Source organism: Pleurodeles waltl, chromosome 9, assembly GCF_031143425.1.
Source record: "Pleurodeles waltl isolate 20211129_DDA chromosome 9, aPleWal1.hap1.20221129, whole genome shotgun sequence".
NCBI classification, from domain to species: domain Eukaryota; kingdom Metazoa; phylum Chordata; class Amphibia; order Caudata; family Salamandridae; genus Pleurodeles; species Pleurodeles waltl.
This window is the reverse complement of record NC_090448.1, coordinates 599,004,267-599,025,811: the sequence shown is the minus strand read 5'-3', so window position 1 is coordinate 599,025,811 and position 21,545 is coordinate 599,004,267. Positions and strand designations below refer to the sequence as shown.

Here is a 21,545-nt window from a genome sequence, read left to right as displayed (position 1 = left end):
CTGTGAGATTCAAACCATCGATGTTTAAAATATCTGACATCAGTGATCTTGTGGCCATCCGTGGCTTGACAACGGAAAGTATGGGAGGTATGAAAAATACCGTACAAACAACGAAAGGTAACATAATAGACAGTAATGTCATGAATGAAGCAGGTAATCAAGAACTAAGAAAAAGGGATCTTCAAATGGATGCTCTGATAGATATGGAATTTGAAACAGTCTTTCAGATAGGGAGTGGCTTGAAATCTAAAAGTGCATTTTGCCCCCAATTACCCCCCAGGAAATCGAATGGATGTCTTTTACGAATTGATTGTAGAGAATTTGACAAGATTAAGAAAGGAATGGTGAAATGATCCAAAAAAGAATAATCTTTCAACAAAGAACTGGAAAGATATTCTTGAGTTGAGGAATAATGCCTCGCTGATCATCATATCTTTGGATAAGGGAGACAACATCGTCCTGAATCTCACAGCTAATCCTATGAAGGAATTAGAAATGGAATATCATCTAAAATTAAGAACATGGCTTGATCATACCCTCTTGGAGTGGGAGGAGTATCAACATTTGCTGGTGGAAAACACAAAAATTGCCACCTTCTATGTCCTTCCAAAGATACATAAAAGGATAAGGAACCCACGGGAAGACCCATTGTAAGTTCAATTGGGTCTCTTTTGGAGACTAGGGCGTAATATTTGGCTTTGTTTTTGCAGGAGTATGTCATCAGTTTGCCTTTATTATTAAAGGACTCAACAGATTTTTTTAGAAAGTTGGATCATATCCCAAGGAAACAGGAATATATAGGTCCTCATTTTGACATTCGTGGTAAAAACCGCCTGCCGCCGCAGTGACGCCCGCCAAAATACCACCAGCAGCTTCCATCCATCTGCCATATTATGAGCACTGCATGACTTCTGCCACAAGAAGGGCGGAAATCCAGCAGTGTTGATGGTGGTAGGTGGTGGTAGGGTGGTGCTGCTACTACCAGCACCACCACGCCAGTAGAACGTGGCTACCTGTATTATGACAATTCATACAGCCTGGGAGTGTTCTGCTGGTGGTAGCAGCGCCCCTTCTCTTTCCCTGCCGGAAGATCTCCTCGCTCAAGGTAAGTCAGGCTTCCAACAGGAGAGGGGGGTGGGGGGTGGTGTATGTGTTTTGAGTGGATGCCTGAATGTTTGAGTGAGTGTGTGAATGCATCTGTTTGTGTTGTGTTGTTTGCGTGGTTGTATGTGTGTGAGTTAATGCATGTAAGAATGGTGAAGTGAGTGTGCGTCTGCATGTCAGTGTGATCATTGTAAGAATGTGTGTGAGCATGTCTGGATGGATGCGTGTATGCCAGTGTGAGTGATTGGGTGTATGCGTGGTGCGTGTCTGCGGGTGTGTGCATGTATGGGGTGTGTGTGTGTGAGGATCGGAGGTGGTAGGGGGTGAGTGTGAGGATCGGAGGGGGTGTGGGTAAGGATCGGAAGGGGTGGGGAGGCGTTTGGATGGGGGAGTTTGGATGGGGAGGTGAGGGGGCATCTGGTGAGTGTTTGGGGGTAGGGGAACCACCGACCAGTGACAGGGAAGGAATTCCCTGTCACCAGCACGGCGTACCCTCATGGTTTTTGTGGCATTGCAAACGCCATGTAAACCATGGTGGTAGGCAGGCTCATAATGCCACCGGCATTACTATGTCAGCCGCCAGGCTGGAGATTGACATCTCCGTCCTGGCGGCTGATACCGCCATGATGGTATGAGTGGAGAAGTGGCGGGTTGGCTGCAGCCAACCCTCTATTTTCATAATGTGGCGGTAAGTACCGCCAGCCTGTTGGCAGTACTACCGCCACATTTACACTCCCTGTCGGGGGTCATAATGTCCCCCATAATTTTCACTCTGGATGATACAGCATTGCAAACCTCCATAGATCATAATATGGGAATCCAGGTATGTGAATATTTCCTGTAGAACTGTATGACCATACCCAAATGTTATTGGAGATGTTGAGGTATTGCCTTACACATAATGTTTTCATCTTTAACAACAAATATTATCTATAGCAGAAGGGTACATCAATGGGCACCCCCTTCACCCCCACCTATGCCAATTTGTTAAAAAAATGAGAATGCCCTATGCAAGATTTCATTATGGACCAGGTTTATACATGACCTCTTCATTTAATGAGAAGGGGAGGTAACCGATTTGAACTACTTTTTAGAGAAATTAAATCATAATGACCTCAATCTTCAGTTTACAAGCACTTATGGCCGGATCCATTGTGAGATTTTGTATGTGAAGCTAAATATGATTGCTAATCAGTTAACAATGAAAATACATAGGAAACCAACTACTACAAATGCTTTGTTACATGCTAATAGTGGCCATCCTAATGCCCTCAAATGGAGCATTCTCTATAGTCAAATGTTAAAGGCTAGGAGAATTTGCTCAACTGTTGAACAATTTCATAGGGAGATAGGTGATATGCTCAAATGATTGAATGAGAGAGGTTATCTTAAGAGAGTACTGGACATTGCAAAAAGTAGAGCCAGTGAGAAATTTAGATAACAGCTCCAATACCCACAATCTACTGAAAAAGATAATAAAGTAAAGAGGTTTTTTTCAGTATAGCAGGGCAAAAGCCAGCATCAAGAAAATATAGCAAAAAACTGGCATGTGTTAAACAAGGATGAATATCTGAGAGATATTGGGGGTCATTCCGAGCTTGGCGGGCGGCGGGAGCCGCCCGCCAAGCGGGAACCGCCAGAAGACCGTCCCGCGGTCAAAAGACCACGGCGGTCATTCTGGGTTTCCCACTGGGCTGGCGGGCGACCGCCAAAAGGCCGCCCGCCAGCCCAGTGGGAAACACCCTTCTACGAGGAAGCAGGCTCCGAATGGAGCCGGCGGAGTGGAAGGTGTGCGACGGGTGCAGTAGCACCCGTCGGGAATTTCAGTGTCTGCTAAGCAGACACTGAAATTCAAAGTGGGGCCCTCTTACGGGGGCCCCTGCAGTGCCCATGCCATTGGCATGGGTACTGCAGGGCCCCCAGGGGCCCCACCACACCCTTCGCCGCCATCCTGTTCCTGGCAGGCGAAACTGCCAGGAACAGGATGGCGATGAGGGGGTCGGAATCCCCCATGGCGGCGCAGCAAGCTGCGCCGCCATGGGGGATTCCTCAGGGCAGCGGAAAACCGGCGGGACACCGCCGGTTTTCCAGTTCTGACCGCGGCCATACCGCCGCGGTCAGAATGCCCTCAGGAGCACCGCCAGCCTGTTGGCGGTGCTCCCGCCGACCCCGGCCCCGGCGGTCAAGGACCGCCGGGGTAGGAATGACCCCCATTGTGTGGATTGGACCCAAAATACCATTAAAAAAACTGAAATCACTTGGAGACCTGTTGAGTTTCAGGCATTTGGATAAATGTATTTCTCGTAAAGCTTGCTGTTATGGATTAAATTGTAAGACATATCAAACTTTTGAGGGTTAAATTGTCACAATTGGTAATAGAATCACTTGCAACACGGACCATGTAATATATGTCTTCAAATGTGGATGTGACAAACTTTATGTGGGGAGTACAATTTCTCAACCTAGATGCATTTGAGCCTTGGGTATGTGATGAATTTTGAATTATTAGGGATACACCATAGCATCTTATGAAGCACTTTTTACCTCTCCTCCCTTGGATAGATTATAAGTGATAAGAATTTTAGACCCTGGGACATGTGATGAATTGTGAGCCAACAGGGATATGCCAGAGTATAAAGCGGTGTATTCCATCTTACCATGAGAGTAATTATGAATGATGAGAACTTGCGACATACTTCTTTCGTCTCCTAATAAGTACATTTGTATAGTTGTTGAGAGTTATAAGACATTATGGGTTGTCACTAATGTTTTTGAATGGTATGTATAGTACTTTATCTTCTGGCAAATTTAGGATTGTATTAGGATAATGGTAGATGGTATTTGTTAGACCTGGCATCCTTGGCACAGTCTCCCCTGTCTTTTTTCCCTCAGCTTCCTATGTTTTGAGTATGTACTGAACTTTGTTTTTGCAGGTTTTGGTACTCTGGGTACTTTAATACTGCTGACCAGTGCTAAAGTGCAAGTGCTCCCTGTTCAAATTGTATGTGTAATTAGCTTTACCATGATTGGCATATTTGATTTACCAGTAAGTCCCCAGTAAAGTGCACTAGTGGTGCCCAGGGCCTGTACATCAAATGCTACTAGTGGGCCTGTACACTGATTGTGCCACCCACATGAGTACCCCTGTAAACACGTCTCAGACCTGCCACTGCAGTGTCTGTGTGTGCAGTCTTGCACTGCCATTTTGACCTTGCAAGTGTACCCACTTGCCAGGGCTAGACCTTCCCTTTTACCACATGTATGTCACCCCTAAGGTAGGACCAAGGTAGCACCATGGGCAGAGTGCAGTATATGTTAAAGGTAGGAGATGTATTGGTGTGCTTTTACCTGTCTCAAAAGTGAAATACTGCCAAAATTGTTTTTGACTATTGCAAGGCATATCACTCTCATAGGATAACATGGGGGCTGCCTTTAAATAACTTTTAAGTGAAGTTTACCTTTGGGAGCAGATAGAGATGTACTGAACTCACAATTTAGAAGTACGTGTTTTGGTAAAATTGATTGTTGGAAAGTAGATTATTGGTAAGGGCAGGTAAGTACTTACACTTAGCAATAGGCCATTAACACCCACTAGATCCAATCAGGTCTCAACAAATTAATCTCTGTTCAACCCTTGGTAGCTTGGCAACAAGTGACAAGGCTTAACTTGGAAGACAAGTGTATAAAGCCTTTAAAAATCATAAAACACAAAACACAATACAAATCCAACACTAATTTATAAAAATAGATTTTATCTCTATATTTAAAATTACACCAAAATTATTAAAATCGGGTAAGGGGAACCGGAGATATGAATTTTTCGAGAAGTATTGTTTCTAGCACATAGAAACTAAAAGCGCCAATCTGGTCATCTGGTGGCACTAGAATGGGGCAAAGTCAAAGTTTGAGGCTAACCGAGATGAAGCCTAGCTCGGCTACAGCAAGCAGGAGGCCTCATCAAAAGTTTACTTTCGGATTTAGGAGGTCAATATGAATTTGATGGTACCAGGACCGCCTTGTCGGCGGCTGTCATATCGCCAGTGGGCCAGCAGAGAAGACCACAAAATTATGACCATGTGTTGTCTTCCCAACAGAACACAGCCAAATTACCACCAATACCGCCAGTGTGGTCATGCTGCCATGCCGCCTTCAGGCCGGCGGACATCATATTCATGCTGTACACATTACGAGACTGCAAACCGCTGAGGTTTCCACTGCTGTCATACCATCAAGAAAACCCTGGCGGAAACCAACTCTATAAAAAGGGAACACCTTGTGGAACAAATTCCAGTCTGGAGCCGCCATGGAACCCGAACTGGAAGTCCTCCCACTGCCCCTGCTCGCACAACAACTCCGAAACCAGCGACAAAGACAACAACCGTGAGTACACACCGCTACATGACACTGTAGGGAAAACCCAAAGTACACACGCAAACAGAACTAACACATGTAGGAAGGCATTGGACTGCGACACACACACACAGCAAACCACACACCTACACACATATACACAGATACCTACATGCACACACGCACACCCATACTATACACATGCACACCCATACTACACACACCACAGCCAACACACATGTTCAATGCACACAGCAACCCTCAGATGCACAGCACTGGCACAGGCGAACACAACAATATACAACAGCGCTAAATCACAAAATGACACCACGACCGTAACTACACAAACACTACGGCAAACAATTTCAGTACACACCTACACATGACAGCACATACCTATTACAGTACGTAACAACACCTGACAACCAATGTACACAATCACACAGCTATATAATGAAACATACATCATACCATGCTAACACAACACACAATGTATCTGAAATATCAATCACCACACACACACACAACGACCACAAAAGGGCACACAACACCACCATATTAATTAATCCACATAAATACATGTACCAAACACAAACATATCCTGCACACAATATACAGCCATCACAGTGAGGCAAATGCCAGGGCCACACACAGATACAGATGCAAGCCAGACACTACAGCTACCACAACCAACACACACACACATCACACACAAACAAACCAAAGGCTCCAAATACAATACAGCCATGTGGAAGAAAGGCAAGACAAGTAGTTTATCATGAAATACAACAACAGGTTGGGCCATATATATTAAATTAGTTATTTAGGTAAGAAAATAAATAACTATATACAATAATAAGGCCATTGGCCAGTTCAATGTCCAAAGTGCCAAAGGCACAAATGGCACCTCTGGGTGCACCTACTTGACTCCTGACTGCCAAATAACCTCCACAGGGTAGGGGCATCAAAGGGTCATGCAGGCACCTCAGGGGTTGGGGGGAAGGAGGGTCCTTGGGCTTGGGAGGGGTCAGCTTCTTGGCAGGGGAGTCATGGGTACTATCAGTGGGTGCAAGGGGAGAAGTTGGAGGGGGAAGGGCTGGACTTGGGGAGGGACACAGACCATTTGGAAGTATCATGGGGTGGGAGAAGAGTAGGGAACAGGGAAAACCATGAGAGGAAATGCGGTTTAAATGCATGGGGCTGTCATGGCAAAAAGGTTTGGGAGTGAAGGTAGAGGGAGTGTTTGTAAGAGGTGTTGGTGTGGATGTCTTGGGTGCAAGAGCATGTGGCGGGTGCTGGGTGTCTGTTGGGTGGGTGAGTGTGAGCGTTTATATGTCTTGGGAGGAGGGGGGAGAGGAGGGGCTGGGAGATGCCATGCTAAATGGGTACCACATCTGCAGACACGACCCCAACAGACAGTCAGATGTTCTGCACCATGAATGCCCTCCAGGAACATATTGGTCTGCTGGACCTGAGCTGCCAGTCCCTGGATGGCATTCACAATGGTCGACTGACTCACAGAGATCAACCTTAGGAGGTCAATAGCCTCCTCACTGAGGGCTGCAGGGCTGATTGGGGCTGGGGCAGAGGTGCCTGTAGTGAAGGAGAGGCCCACCCCTTGGGTGAGTGGGCACAGCCAACTGGGTGGGGAGCTACAGGGAGGACAGTGGTAGTAAAGGGGGTGGCGGGCAATGATGGTGCTGCGGTGGTCCCAGAAGGGCTCGCCACCAGTCCCAGAAGGGTTCGCCACCACCAGGGAGTGTCCACTGGAGGAGGATTCCAAAGATGACCTGGATGATCTGGTCTCCCTCATGACACTCCCCTTGCCCTCTGTGCCACTGGGTCCCTTGGTGTCGCTGGTAGCAGCACTCCAGGCCCCGTGGCCTGCAGCATCCCCACTCGCCTGTGCCCTTCTCCTACGCCTGCTGATGTACAGAAATACAGAGAGAGATTGAGGGAGGGAGAGCGATAGGGAGAGAGAGGGTTAACAAATACCTCACATACACACTTGTAAACATGCATTTCTGTGACAATACATACCATGCCCAGGCTAACCCAGGTGCCAATGCACATGTCCTACATCATGTCACAAAGTCACCACTACCCACCCCTGTATGTCAACCCTCACACCTACATCTACATTCGAGTAAGTATTCATAAATGGAGTCATCCACATGGTCACCACCATAGCCATATGTGTATGCACATCATGCCCTGGATGAAGTACAAATGACTCCCTGAAATCACATGATACCTCTCCATACTCCTGTCACCTATTGGAAGTGCAGCTGACTAAATCAAATACATCAGGCATGTACCGTCTCAACATCTAATCGTTCCATTACCTTTGTGAGATATCAATGACAGTGAATACTACTACATTCACACACCACACAGCATCTGCCTGTCACATTACATGGCAGACATAACTCTCTGTACAATAATGGCAATTTGTAGCCAATAACTGATTAAGCCACTACAAGTTAGACAGCCATACAGCTGACATGTGATGTGTACAATATAAGTAATGGGCACAGGCATGTGATTAGTCTAACCCAATCACAGTGGAAGATCTGCAGACCCCAAACACATATGTATCATAACTAATCATTGTGCGAAAGTAGCCGCTTTTTAGCATAGTTACCCCCATTTTGGCCTGTTTGTCAGTGTGTTTTTACTCGCTCACTGGGATCCTGCTAGCCAGGACACCAGTGCTCATAGTTTAAACCCTATTTGTGAGTGTTTTTTTTCTGTCTCACTGGGATCCTGCTAGCCAGGACCCCAGTGCTCATAATTTGTGACCTATGTGTATTGTCAGTATGCTTGACTGTGTCACTGGAGTTCTGCTAACCAGATCTCCAGTGCTTATGCTCTCTCTGTGTACCAAGTATGTCATGTTGGTTTAGTGACTCCATATTCCAAATCAGATTGGCACACTGGACCCCCCGTATAAGTCTTTAGTATATGGTACCTAGCTACCCAGGGCATTGGGGTTCCAGGAGAACCTTATGGGCTCCAGCATTTCTTTTGTTACCCATAAGGAGCTCACACAAACCTTTCTTCAGGACTGCCACTGCAGCCTGAGTGAAATAGTGCACACAGTATTTCACATGTATTTTTCCCTGCACCAGGTAACTTACAAGTCACCTATATGTCTAACCTCCATTTACTGAAAGCTAGGTGCAAAGTTACTGTGTGCGAGAGCACCCTTGCACTAGCAAATGCACCCCTACGTTGTCCAGGGCCAATTCCCCGGGACTTCATGATTGCGGGGACACCATTATAAGCGTGGACTACATATATGTCAATACATATATGTAGCTTTACAATGGTAACTCTGAATATGGCCATGTGAGGTGTCTAAGATTGTGGAATTGAAGCTCCAGTCCAAATCTGGCATTGGGGGGCCATTTCCATGCACCCTGGGGGCTCCACCATGGACCCCAGTACTGCCAAACCAGCTCTATGAGGTTTCCACTGCAGCCCCAGCTGCTGCCACCTCACAGACAGGTTTCTTCCCTCCTGGGGATTGAGCAGCTGAATCAAAGGAAGGCAGAACAATGCATTTCCTTTGGGAGGAGGGTGTTACACCCTCTCCCATTGGAAATAGGTGCTACAGGCTTGGGAGGGGTTGCCTCCCAGACCCTCTGGAAATGCTTTGAAGGGCACAAACTGTGCCCTCCTTGCAAAATCCAGTCTACACCAGTTCAGGGACCCCCAGTCCCTGCTCTGGCACAAAACTGGATAAAGGAAAAGGGAGTGATCACTCCCTTGTCCATCACCACCCCAGGGGTGGTGCCCAGAGCTCCCCCAGAGTGTCCCTGGCATTAGCCATCTTGGATTACAATTTGTGTGGGCCCTTTGGAGACCGGAGGGTGGCCAGTGCCAGCAGGTGACGTCAGAGACCCCTCCTGATAGGTGCATACCTGGGGAGGTAGCCAATTACCCTCTCAGGGCTATTTAGGGTCTCTCCTCTGGGTGTTTCTTCAGATTGAGTTTGCAAGATTCCTCCAGGACTCCTCTACATCCTCTGCTTCAGCTTCTGACTGTTGGATCAACCGCAGACTGCTCCAGGAACCGCTGTAACTGCAACAAAGTATCCATGATGACTCCTGTGACCTGCAACTTCAGCTCTAGCCAGCATTTGCAACAGCTTCCAACGTATGCATGCTCTGAGGACTGCCCAGGACCCTGCACTAGAAGAACCAAAGGAATCTCCTGTGGAGAGACAGAGTCACTTCCCTGCATCTGCAGGCACCCTTCTGCGATGACAACCGGTACTTTAGGACTCCTCTCCTGATAATGAGTGTGCTCCCTGAAACACAGGTGGTGGACCGAAGTGACCCAGACTGTCCAAAGGTCCAGCTGTCCAAATTTGGTGGAGGTAAAAGCTTGCCTCCCTGTGCTGCAACAGTACCCCCTTGCACCGTGTCTTCTGCAGCTCCTTGGGCTTCTGTGCACTTCTTCAAAGAATCCTTCATCCACAATTTAGCCCAGGTCCCCAGTACTCCATCCTGCAATGCACAGCTCTCTGAGTTGTTCTACGGCGGTGTGGGATCCTCCAGTGTAGTGTTGCGATGACCGCACTTTCCAACTCCTTTGTCCCCGTGTTCTGCACCAAGCAGGAACCTGCAGCCATCTTCTTTGGTGCTCTTCTGTACTTTTCTTCTGACCAGAGAATCCACTTTTGCACCTTCTTCTAGGCTGGCAGGGACTCCTGTCCTTCCTGGACTCTTCTTTGACTTCTGGACTTGGTCTCCTCTCTCCACAGGTCTTGAGGTCCAGGAATTAATTGTTTGTTGCTTGCAGTCCTGCTTGGTTCTTGCAAAATCCTTTATCATGACTTGTAGTGTGTCCTGAGGAAACCTGCTGTACTTTGCTCCTGCTTTCCTGGGCTCTGGGGTGGGGTACTTTACTTACCTTTGGTGTTTTCCTACACTCCAAATGCCCCCCTACACACTACACTTGCCTAGGGGGTAATTCAACACTCGCATAATACTATTTTAGTATATGGTTTGTGTTGCCCCTAGGCCCATTATAATCTTTTGTATTTTCTACTAATTGCACTATTCTATGACTGTTTACTCACCTTATTTTGGTTACTAGTGTATATATTGTGTAAAATACTTTCCTCCAGAAGGAGTATTGCCTCTAAGATATTTTTGGCCTTGTGTCACTAAAATAAAGTACCTTTATTTTTGGTAACACTGAGTATTGTCTTTTATTGTGTATAAGTGCTGTGTAACTAGAGTGGTATTGCAGGAGCTTTGCATGTCTCCTAGTTCAGCCTAAGCTACTCTGCTACAGCTACATCTAGACAGCCTAAGCTGCTAGAACACTGCCTACATTTCACTAATAAGGGATAACTGGACCTGGTATAAGGTGTAAGTACCTTAGATACCCACTACAAACCAGGCCAGCCTCCAACACTGAAGTCCTCTCTTGTGCGTGAATGGTTGCCTACTGAGTTGACCCTGTTGACTATTCTCTGCCACAGCTCTATTTTCCTAGCATTCAAGGTTTGCTGTACCTGTGCCTCAAACAGTTGTGGCTCTACCCTGACGATTTCATCCACCATAACCCTCAACTCGTCATCTGTGGACCCTGGGTGGTTTGTGAGGAAATGGTAGTAGTTGTGGGTGGGAGGGGAGGAAGGGGGTTGTTTGTGTGTGAGAGTGCAGAGTATGGTGATTGACGGGGTGTGGGTGGTGCATAATGATTGATGGATGCTTGTAGTGTGTGGGTGTGTGCGAGTGGCTGTTATGTACATTTTGTGTTGGTAGTGCAGTTGTGTTGTGTGAGCTGGGTGGGATGTGTATCTGTGCCTATGATGTAATGGTGCTATATGTGTGTGTTTGCCTGTTCTCTGTGTATGGGTAAATCAATTTTGCAGCAATGGACTGTGGGTTGTGTTGTGGTGTGTAGTGCTGTGAGTAGGTGTGTCATGTGTTTATGTGTCAGGTGTGGGATATTCAAACTATCCAATGTGGTGTTGTGTTCTAACAGTGGTGGTTTCTGACACAGTGGTTCGCACCGCCAATGTTTTTCCGCCACAAAAGAACCGATGTGCTTATTTGTGGCTCGTTATCTGGTGGGTATCTGCTCCAGAACCGCCCTCCTGTCTCCTGGCGGTCTCAGATTTGTGGCTGTTTTTTGCGGTCTTCAAGGTGTGAGTCGTAATGCAGCAGTCGAATTAACGCCAACATGGCAGTCTTTTAGCAGCCTACACAGTGGCGGTCTTCCGAAAAGACCGCCAAAATCATAATGAGGCCCTTAGTCTTTTTCTTGAATATTTTCTTCAGCTGGATAAAGTCACCAATTTTCTTCAACCTCCCTTGAGCCCTCTTCGCATATGCGTCGCTGGAGACCTAGTGAAGAATTCTACGCTCTGTCTTAGATGATTCTTCGGGATGAAAATCTTCATCCAGGCCAAAGCTGAATCTTGATCTGACATCCCTAGAACCCTCCTTAGATATGCTGTGCTGGAAGTCCCAGTTAACTTTTTGCCTTCAGACTTAGGCCCTCATTATGACATAGGCGGGCGGCGGGAGGCCGTCCGACAATGCCATACCGCCATCAGGCTGCCTGTGCGGCCTGAACCCCACCAGCCCTATCATTGTAGGTGGTAGGTGAATTCAGTGATTCTGCCCACCAGACCAGCGGGGAACAGGGCCTTGAAATTGCAGCCTGCTCCTAATGGAGCCAGCTGCAATGTGGCAGTGCAGTGGGTGCAGCAGCCGCCGTCACTCATTCCACTGCCTGTAATTTGGACAGTGGAATGCGTGATGGGGCTGTGCATGGGGGCCCCTGCACTGCCCATGTCAAAAGCATGGGCTGTGCAGGCCCCCCGAGTACCTCATTTCGCCATCCTTACACCGCCATAGACAGGATTGCGGATGGAGGCTCGTAATTTCCAGGGCACTGCTGCCCTGGTGGATTACAACTGCTGGGACTGCCAGGCTGCCGACTGGCAGCAGCCTGGCGGTGTCGGCGGTTGGACTGTGGAGGCTCCTCCACGGTCATAATGTGGCTGTCGGACCTCCACGATCCCAGCGGTCCGACCGCCACCATGATCCTGGCAGTCCCTTTTCTCCAAACTTCTCCAAACTTCTGGATCTTCTTCCAGAAGGTTGTAGAAGGGCCTGTATGAGTCCACAGCTCACCCCAAGGTTCCAGAAGCTCTGAGTTGCTCCTTGAGGGCTAGGACTCCAACTCCCATAATGCACCTCATTCAAATCCAAAAATTACCACTAGCCACAGGTCAGCTGGTGAGTTCCTTTAGGGTTTGATGCAGGGGACTCTTGTTAGCTATTTTCCACCTGTAACAAGCAGGGATTCCCTTCTTGAACCAGTTGAGGAGAGGCAAAGTTCTTATTGTGGGGAAGCCCAAGTGTACAGCTGATGCAGTCCCTCAGAGTGCAGTGTCCAGGAGCAGAACAGGGGGCCAGCAGAGCAGTCCTTCTTCTGCTGATGTTGTTCCTTGTAGGGATGTGAGGTGTTTTATAAATCATCACGGCCACAGTAAGCGCAATGCCCTCTTGGTAGTATGATTCATTGGCATATTACCTGCCAACATCGTGGCTCATGTGTAATATGTTGCATGTATGATCCATACATGAATTCCCAGCTTATCATCTGCTAATTGCATGGCACGCATGACTGAAGGTGTTAGTTATCGGTAGGCCTGTGGGAAGTTTGTGGAGTTCTGCTACGCAGAACTCTGCGAAGTGCTGAAAAAACTTTGCCGAGCTACGTGGAGTTCCAAGAGCTGCAGAGTTTGGGCAAGGCGCACTGTTCGCACTGATTTTCAGCACAGACGTTTCTCCTGTGCTATAAAATCAGTGCAAATGGCATTACCCGGTGCGTTAGAGGGTGTTAACTTCTTTTGCCCTCAGCACAAGCTTTCTCATTGAGAGCGGTTGCAGCCTACTGCGACCGCTTGTACTCAGAAATCTTGCTTGTGCTTGCCAACTTAGCGATTTCTCATGCTCACCAACTTAACTTTGGTGAGCAAGAAAAAAACTCCACTCCATGTCACTTCTTGGACTTTTTCAGCAAAAGTTCAGCAACAGTTTTGATGCAACGATGACTCAAGCACTACTCCATATCTATGAGATAATGCATTTTCCTTAATGGGTTGTTTTTTAAGGCTTGCATTAGGCAAAAGCTGTGCCAAAACCAGCTGTGCCATGCCAAATTAAATATGGCAGGTAGGTCTTCCTCCACAAATTATCATGCAAAACTAATGCATTGATATTTATGGGTTTGGAAATGTGTGACAAATTGTTTGGATGCAGTGCACAAAGCCTGAAATGCTCCAAACAATCTGTACATTGGTAACACAGGTGTAGAAAATGATACTGTGGCTGTGGTATGAAAAGCTGAACATCCATGGAGGGTGTGATCCTGCAGCTCGACGTCACAAGAAGACCACCACCACCACGTAGGCAGCGAAGGAGGAGGGAGTGTGCATTCTGGATGAGTTTATCAAATTCTGTAGGCTGAGGAGGGAGACTATAATTGAATTGCTCCACAAGATTGGGCCAAATCTCCTGCCACCAACTGCCAGGCCCACCAACATTCCCACAGGTAAAACTGATGGCTGTGCTCCACATGTTTGCTTCTGGTTCCTTCCAGAACACAACAGGAAGAGTGGCAGGGATAGCCCAGACACCCTTTTCTTCCTTCATACCCACTGTCCTGATTGCCATCATCTGCCTCACACCCTAGTGCCTCCACCTCTTCAATTCCCACCAACAACAACTGGATACCAAGCCAGGCTTCTCTGGCATTGTGGGATTTTCCCATGTGTTAGGTGCCATGAAAAGCACACATGTGCAATCGCCTTGCAGAAACAGCATATCTGTTCTGAACCACAAACATACCTACTCAATCAATGTCCAGGCCATTGTCAAACATCTGGAGATGCTCCCCAGTGTGCTGGCCAAATATCCTGGAAGGGACGATAACACACAGTATTATCAACAAGCGCTTCCTGAATGGCCATTATGGGAATGCTGTTCCAAAAATAGCCAACCAGAGGACCAGGAGTGACTAGAGCGCAGAACCCTCATGCATCTCAATGGATGACTAGCTTCATCATCGGGAACGCTCTTCACCAGGCTGGTACTGCAATGCCTGGTGGGATCCCCAAAGGGAGCTCTTAACCATATAGCTCTCTAAGTAGCAGGTAGATCCAGGTGAGGTGGATGAGGACCCTATTATAGGATCCAACACAAACCGGAGAGAGTGATACAAAAGTTAAATTGGTTATCCACCTCAAAACAACATCATAAGTTTAATCAGTATAGGTGAGGTGGAGACCAAGATTAAAAACCAGATGAAAGTAAAAATAATGAGTGATAATGCTCAAATACTTTCAACAAAAAAACTACTAGAAGACTCCAATAATCTCGGGACTCTAGTTGAGGGTCGACACGTTTCGCGTCAAGCAGTCCATCCAGGATCCTACGATGCTTCATCAGGACCAAAAAGGAAATAATTAAAGAACATCTTCTCCAAAACCTTATAACTAGAGGAATTCCTGAACTTAGAAATAAAGAGAAACCGTCACTTACATTGAGTTGACTGGTTATTACAAAAAGGTCGCCCTGGAATAGAGAATCAAAAGCACGCGTGTCAAAAGTGACGTAAATATAGTGATAAAAGTGCACTCGTGAAAGAGGTGTATGGTGAAACATCATACATGGATATTAAAAGCTTACCACCCCCAGAATCAGGAACGGCTCCTTGGGAAACGCATGTCAGGGACAGAAGTTGGCACTGCATGCAGTTATAGTCATAAAAAAGGTCAAGATTGGATAACAAAACAACATCTAGTCAATTAGATAATATAGAATGCATATACCAAAATACAGTAATCATGAACTCAATAATTAGAGGCAAGTAGTCCATCATATTAGTGGTCTCAAATTGGTAATGTCAGAAAATAAGAATTATTTGGAAGCCCTATGTGAAATGGAAATACCTTAATCAGTAAACCCCAAATCATACTATCGGTTAAAAAATTTAATAATAATCCCTCTAACCAAACCATGTAATAAGAAGATAGTCTATTGAGGACAAGACTTAAAATAAGGAAAAGACCAGATCAAGGGTCCTTGAACATGGTGACACTTACAGTTTTTGCCCACGCTGGGAACCTACCCTCCGAACAGCGTACCAGTAACAACAAACGCTGGTGCTGTCGGAGGTCTAAATAACGCGCTGAGACCCGGAAGCGTATCGTCTGGCTCGCGCGTCCCAGTTGTAAAAAAAATAAACGACGGACTTCGCGTGTACTGAAAAGTAATGAAAACAAACAGGGGACTTAATTCCCTCTACAGCGGGAACGAGTGGACAATTTGTCCCGTTATTTCCGAATAGATGAACATGGTACAAACCCTAGCTAAAACATCCCTCCATAGCGGAAACACGTAAACAATTAGTCCAGTGTTTAACTAGAGTATATGAGCATGGTGCACACTAGGGAATTGGAACGTCAATGTAATCCAAAGTATTTATTGAACCAATATGAGGGCCAGTACTATTAACATGCAATTGGATAGGCACAAGAATATCCCTAGAGAAAGGGAGGGAATCTAAGGGCATATTACAGGTTGCTTATAGGGCCCTAATCTAAACATGAACAAATTGTGAAAAAATGATTTATGAAGAAAGGGAAGACCAAGGTATCTCGTCATTTAATCCTTGTGTACTGGTCCCTAATTTAAAGACCCATCGTTGTTCAGTCTTGAAAAGGAAGCTTGAATCATTGGGGCGCATTTTTGGTGCTTCAAGAATGACCCACCTAAGGTCATCTGGAGTATGAAGAGTGTCTAGAAAATGTTCACATAGTTTTGTGGTAATCCGCTTGCATCTAATCTTGCTTCTCTGTTCATTGATGCGGGTTTTGACAGATTGTGTAGTCATCCCAACATAACGTAACCCACAAGGGCACGTTATCATATAGATACAATGTTTGGTGTTGCAATTAGTGTGCTTCTTTAACCGCCAAATCCCAATATGGTCCAAAAGGAGTATCGTTGAGTGTTGTGTTAATGAACAGACATTGCAATTACCACATGGATGGTGCCCTTCAACTGGAGGAAGAACCCATAGTGTCCTTTGGGTTGTAATGACCTGTGGTAATCGTTGACGAGTATGGACAGCGATATCCTTGATGTTGGCAGCACGTTTAAATGCAAATAAAGGTCTTGGGACAACTGTACTTCCACTCAATAGTATCGACCATCTTTTGTTAATCAGTTTTTTTATGGTGTTAGACATTGGGGTATATGTGAAGACACATGCTAGACGGGTCTGTTGACCCTTGTCAATAGTGGCCAATAAGCTTTCCCTGTTGTTATTTTTTGCTCTCTTGCGGGCAAGATTTATAATTTTGGTGGGATAATGTTGTTCGTGAAGTTTATTTTGAAGAGTTTCTGCCTGTAGATCGAAGTCTCGTAGTGAGCTACAATTGCGTCACAACAGTGCTGATGTACTGGGGATTGGTGCACCCAGCAGCAGCTGATGCTCTGCTTGGTCAATGTCCTGGACCTCGAAAGGGATCTGCTCAGCCTGCTGGGCATCCAGGTTGCGATGCTTGATGAGCACTATTAATTAATTATTACTAATTTTGTTGTGTCCTATCCTATAATGCTAATTTCTTTCAAATAACATGCTGCTCCCATTCAGAGGTAAATTAAGTACACATAACATAATATTACAAATATTATGTGATCTAATTCGAGTGAGCCAGGTGCTCACTGCTACCTAGTTCTGCTCATTACTGTAGGTGCTCACTTGGGCTCATTATTTAAGAAGTGATGCTAATTCCTCTGTCCTCCTGCCACTAAGATAGTGGTACTGCAGTAATACTATCAGTGAGTTAGAGTTCTCTGTATATTTCTGTTTTTGTAGCTCCTGCAGTCCCAAGTAGTCTTCCAATGACATGTAGTATGCATCTTATGCATGGAAAAGTAAAACTGACTGAGTTGGCCCATCAAAGGGGGTTGCAATTTGAGAAGCAAAGATCATTTGTTGCAGTGCAGTAGTATTTTCAAATGTAGTTGAGTTAATTTGGAATAGGGCTTAGCTAAGGTTTCAAAAATTAGAAAGAGGTCAACTCGATAATATAGGCAATCCGATTTAAAATGTACAATGTCAATATATTTTGCCTTAGCTTGTTTATTTTCTAGGAGATTAACTGTACCACTAATCTATTTTTGTAATCTTCTTTTTTTCTCACATCAGAACCCAAGGGCATGAAGAGGGCATCAGAGGTTCTGGCCAGGAGGGTGCCACCTCCAGTGCCATGGCAGATGGAAGTTCCACAACCACCACTAGTGCCGGCCACTGCACACAGCTCTGTTGGCCCCAGTAAGTTGTTGTTAAAGTTTTACCTCCCCCATTAGATTAATGTTTCCTCTATTCTCTTATATTGTGACTTTTTTCAAATGCTCTTCATTTTATTTAATGTTTTTTCTTGTTATCCCTCCCTGCATTATCCTTTTTTAAATTTCAGATTCTGCAGCTGACTTTGTCCTGTGTCTGTACTAATCTGTAGCTAAAACTTTCTTCTGCTAGGTTATGTTGTCCCTCTCCCCAAACATTAAACCCTGTGGACTGATACTGTAAAAGTAAGACACTAGATTGGGTAGTCTCCTGTGAAGATTGCAGAATTTTCAGACCTAAGCAAGCTCTTCTATGCTTGTTTGTTTTAAAGGCTTTCCATTTCCTGTTTATGCTAAAATGATGAGAGAGTGGCCATTGTTAAGGTGACCCGGACCAATGCTTTGTTGTATTTATTATTATTCAGTAACCCAGCAGTTTCGATGACATTGCACAATGGGAGCAAAGTAGTACGAGGATGATCCCATTACATTTGCCAAGCAAAACCATATGTGCTTCATTGACCAAGTTGTTTTATCGCTTCATTGCACAGTCATTATCATATCTCTGCCCCTCCATTATGGTTGGCTTGACTTCTGGCTTTTCTAATATTGTCAACCAGCAAAATGTCCAAAGTTATATTTTAGATTGGATACTGCAAACTTAACTGTAGTCATGTGTTGCATTTGCATTTAGTAAAAAAAAGGGGGAAGTGTATCTGGCATATAAAATGTGCAATGTTTTTTACTCGCTGCACAGCCCACCAGTGCTGGGAACAGCACTGGTGCGCCAGATGATGCAGCAGAACCTGAAGGAGGAGTCTCTGCAGTGCACAGGCGATTATAAGTTACATTGATTGGTTATTGATAAATGCTAGTATACCAACTGTATTTGTTAATTTAGGCAGATCCAATCCATCATTATCCATGATCTCCCTGCCCATGGCACTTCACAAATCACGACCCATGGGTCATGACCCCACACCACTGTAGCATGGTTCAATCCAGGACTGCAATGTAACATTTACAAAGATTTCAATGGATTCTTTCCTAATTTACTTTCAAGGGCAAAACTTGTTTTGTGCTGGAAAGTAGTATACAAGTAACACAAAGCAGTGCTTTGCGTTACTTATTGCTGATGGGGCATTATAGGGGTGGTACATAGGTGTTTCCATGCAACCACCCATGCCCTTTGTTGCAAAACCATATCTACAAACAATAGTAGACAGGGATTTGGGCCAAAAGCTAACACCATTTGAAAGCAGGCATTGACAGGGGAAATGTTCTCATTTCCTTTCTTTTCTGACTTTGCATGTGTGCTGCACTGTGCAACATGCATACAGAAAAGAAAAAGTTTGAAAGGGTTTTTAAGCATAGAATTTGTATTATAGGATACCCTTCCAGTACACACCCATGCTAGACTCACACACACACCCATGCAGCATGGCGCAAAGGAGTGTGTGTGGTGCACAGCAGCTGAAATCAGTGCAACTAGACAGAGGGGAAGAGAGAGCCATATCTTTGTAGATTTGGCACTCTCCTCCTCCCTCCCTCCCTGTCATGCAGCACAGCATAGCATCATACATTGCTCCGCTCCGCTGGGTGACAGTTTTGTAAATCTTCCCTCTAGTGCCCAGTCAGTCACTTCCTAGCACCACTCTCCTTTATTCATTCACAAGTTTTCTCCACATTGAAAAAATATATTTTTAGCATGTGCCACATGTTACGGCATAGTCACAGGGTTCTGTTCGCTTCCATGATTGAGTTAAACCTGTTCAAATTTGACGTTCACCAACTTTCAATTTCAACCACAGTGACTGACTAAGCTACATCATCAGTGAACAAACTGCCACACTATAGCAAAACCTCTACCGTACCTACACAGCTTTTTCCCTGTACCATACCCTGCTGCAGCAGACTACGAGCATGATGTAGATTTCGGTGGAGCGGGTTACTTTCTCAAAAAAGTGACAGATATCCCATCCGCTATCTTATGAATCGTAATACAGTGAACGGAATATCCGTCACATTTGTAACAGAGTAACCCCTCTGCTAAGCTCTGGTCCCTAAGTCAAGTTTCCTACCCTTACTGCCAAGCAAATGTATTTGATTTAAATTATTTGTGTTTGAGGGTGAGACCAGGAAGTAAAGTTTGATAAAGGGTCTGTGATTTAATATTTTGCAGATGGGATACTCTGTGATGAACGTGCCCAATAAAATCTAAATATCCCATTCCTTTCCATGTACTTAATTGTTTCCCACCTTAGACTTACTGTAGAGAGGATATCTATTATCCACGTTATACATGATGTGTGTGACATAGTAATCATCATCTGCCTCATTGGAGTCAAGCTAGAATTGAAAGGCATTTGAAGAAGAGCAGGGCCATTGAAATCAAAGTAAATTTATGTCTATTGCAGCTGCCCCAGCTGCAGGCTGCAGAGAGTAGCAAAGTTGTACTAAATGCACTAGCTAGCAATCAGTTATTTAGCACACAAACAAAATACTTGTACTCCATAGTGGATGACGCCTTACTCATTAAACAGTTGTTTTTCTTTCTTCCACACAGTTTCAGATTTGTTTAATTTCTTTTAGGAAATCTTTTACCAGAAAATAAATTCACACTCTTTTTTTTTATTTTATGCTGCCTCCTTTCAGCAAGTCAGGTTTTGTGTGAGCCATGTGTTGATAAAGGCATGTCCCTCCCTGTGACTGACTTTCCTAATCACGTCCCAAAACCCAGTGGCCCTAGGGGACCAGCAATGTAATTATATTGGACCACTATGTAATTTGAAAAAACAAGTATGTGAATTGAGCATTCTTTACAATTCTCTTTTTATATTGCATTTTATTTCTTGATGTAGCTACTCTTGCAGGGCCACTACACCACCGACCCAGCAGGACATCATGGCCTGACTCCGGGTCGCAGAGGCTGGAGGCCACCATTTCACAATATTAGCAGCTGCTGCTGATGACGATGATAATTCAGTGCATGCCCCTGCTCCTGGGCCCAGTTCCACCAGCTAACTGCTTGTGCCTCCAGCTTCCAGGTCAGACCAGGACTGCTGTTAGCTTGGAGCTGCCCATCAGAGTGCACCCTCCTTTCACACCAGCTTCCCCATCGCTGTGTGCTGCGAGAGCTGGAGTGCTCAGGCTGGAGGATGGCGCACCTCACGGCCTGGATTCAACACCTGGAGACCCTCATGAAGAATGCACTCTATGAGACCTTTTTTATTTTTGGGGGTTTGGAGGCAGGGAGTTATTGTGGGCGAAGAGGTGATTTGTGTAAGGCAATATTCATCTTTATGGACAATTTGGACAGGGACATTTATATAACTTTTTGGACACTGGTTGGGGTTGGGGAAACATGTGGGAGAGAGGTAGGCCTGTTCTGGTTGGAGTATGTGGATTTTATATTTTATTAATTATATGTTAATAAAGGGGAAATCTTTATAATCTACTTTATGTCTGAACTTTGTTTGTGTTTATTGTATTGATGCCTTTTCATGCAACCTGTCTTTTTAATCTATTTCTCAAAGTGTATCGCAGTTAGGAGGGTAGGATGCCATTCCCCATATTGCCTACAGAAACATAGATACACAAATGCTTTTCTCATTCTCATCTGCAGTAGAAGTTAGTTACAAGTTAGTTACATACTAAGTAAAGTAGTTCACTTCACCCCATAGTTCTCGTACCTGA

The 21,545-nt window shown here is 45.3% G+C and overlaps 1 long non-coding RNA gene across 1 annotated transcript in view; it reads left to right on the top strand.

The window, feature by feature from the left end:
- LOC138258680 (uncharacterized) overlaps positions 1-21,283 on the top strand; it is a 73,765-nt gene extending 52,482 nt beyond the window's left edge. Inside the window, exons 2-3 of the long non-coding RNA XR_011198498.1 lie at positions 17,710-17,835; positions 20,711-21,283. This is a non-coding gene — a long non-coding RNA (uncharacterized lncRNA). The remainder of the gene's footprint in view (positions 1-17,709; positions 17,836-20,710) is intronic.
- The last annotated feature ends 262 nt before the right edge of the window (positions 21,284-21,545 follow it).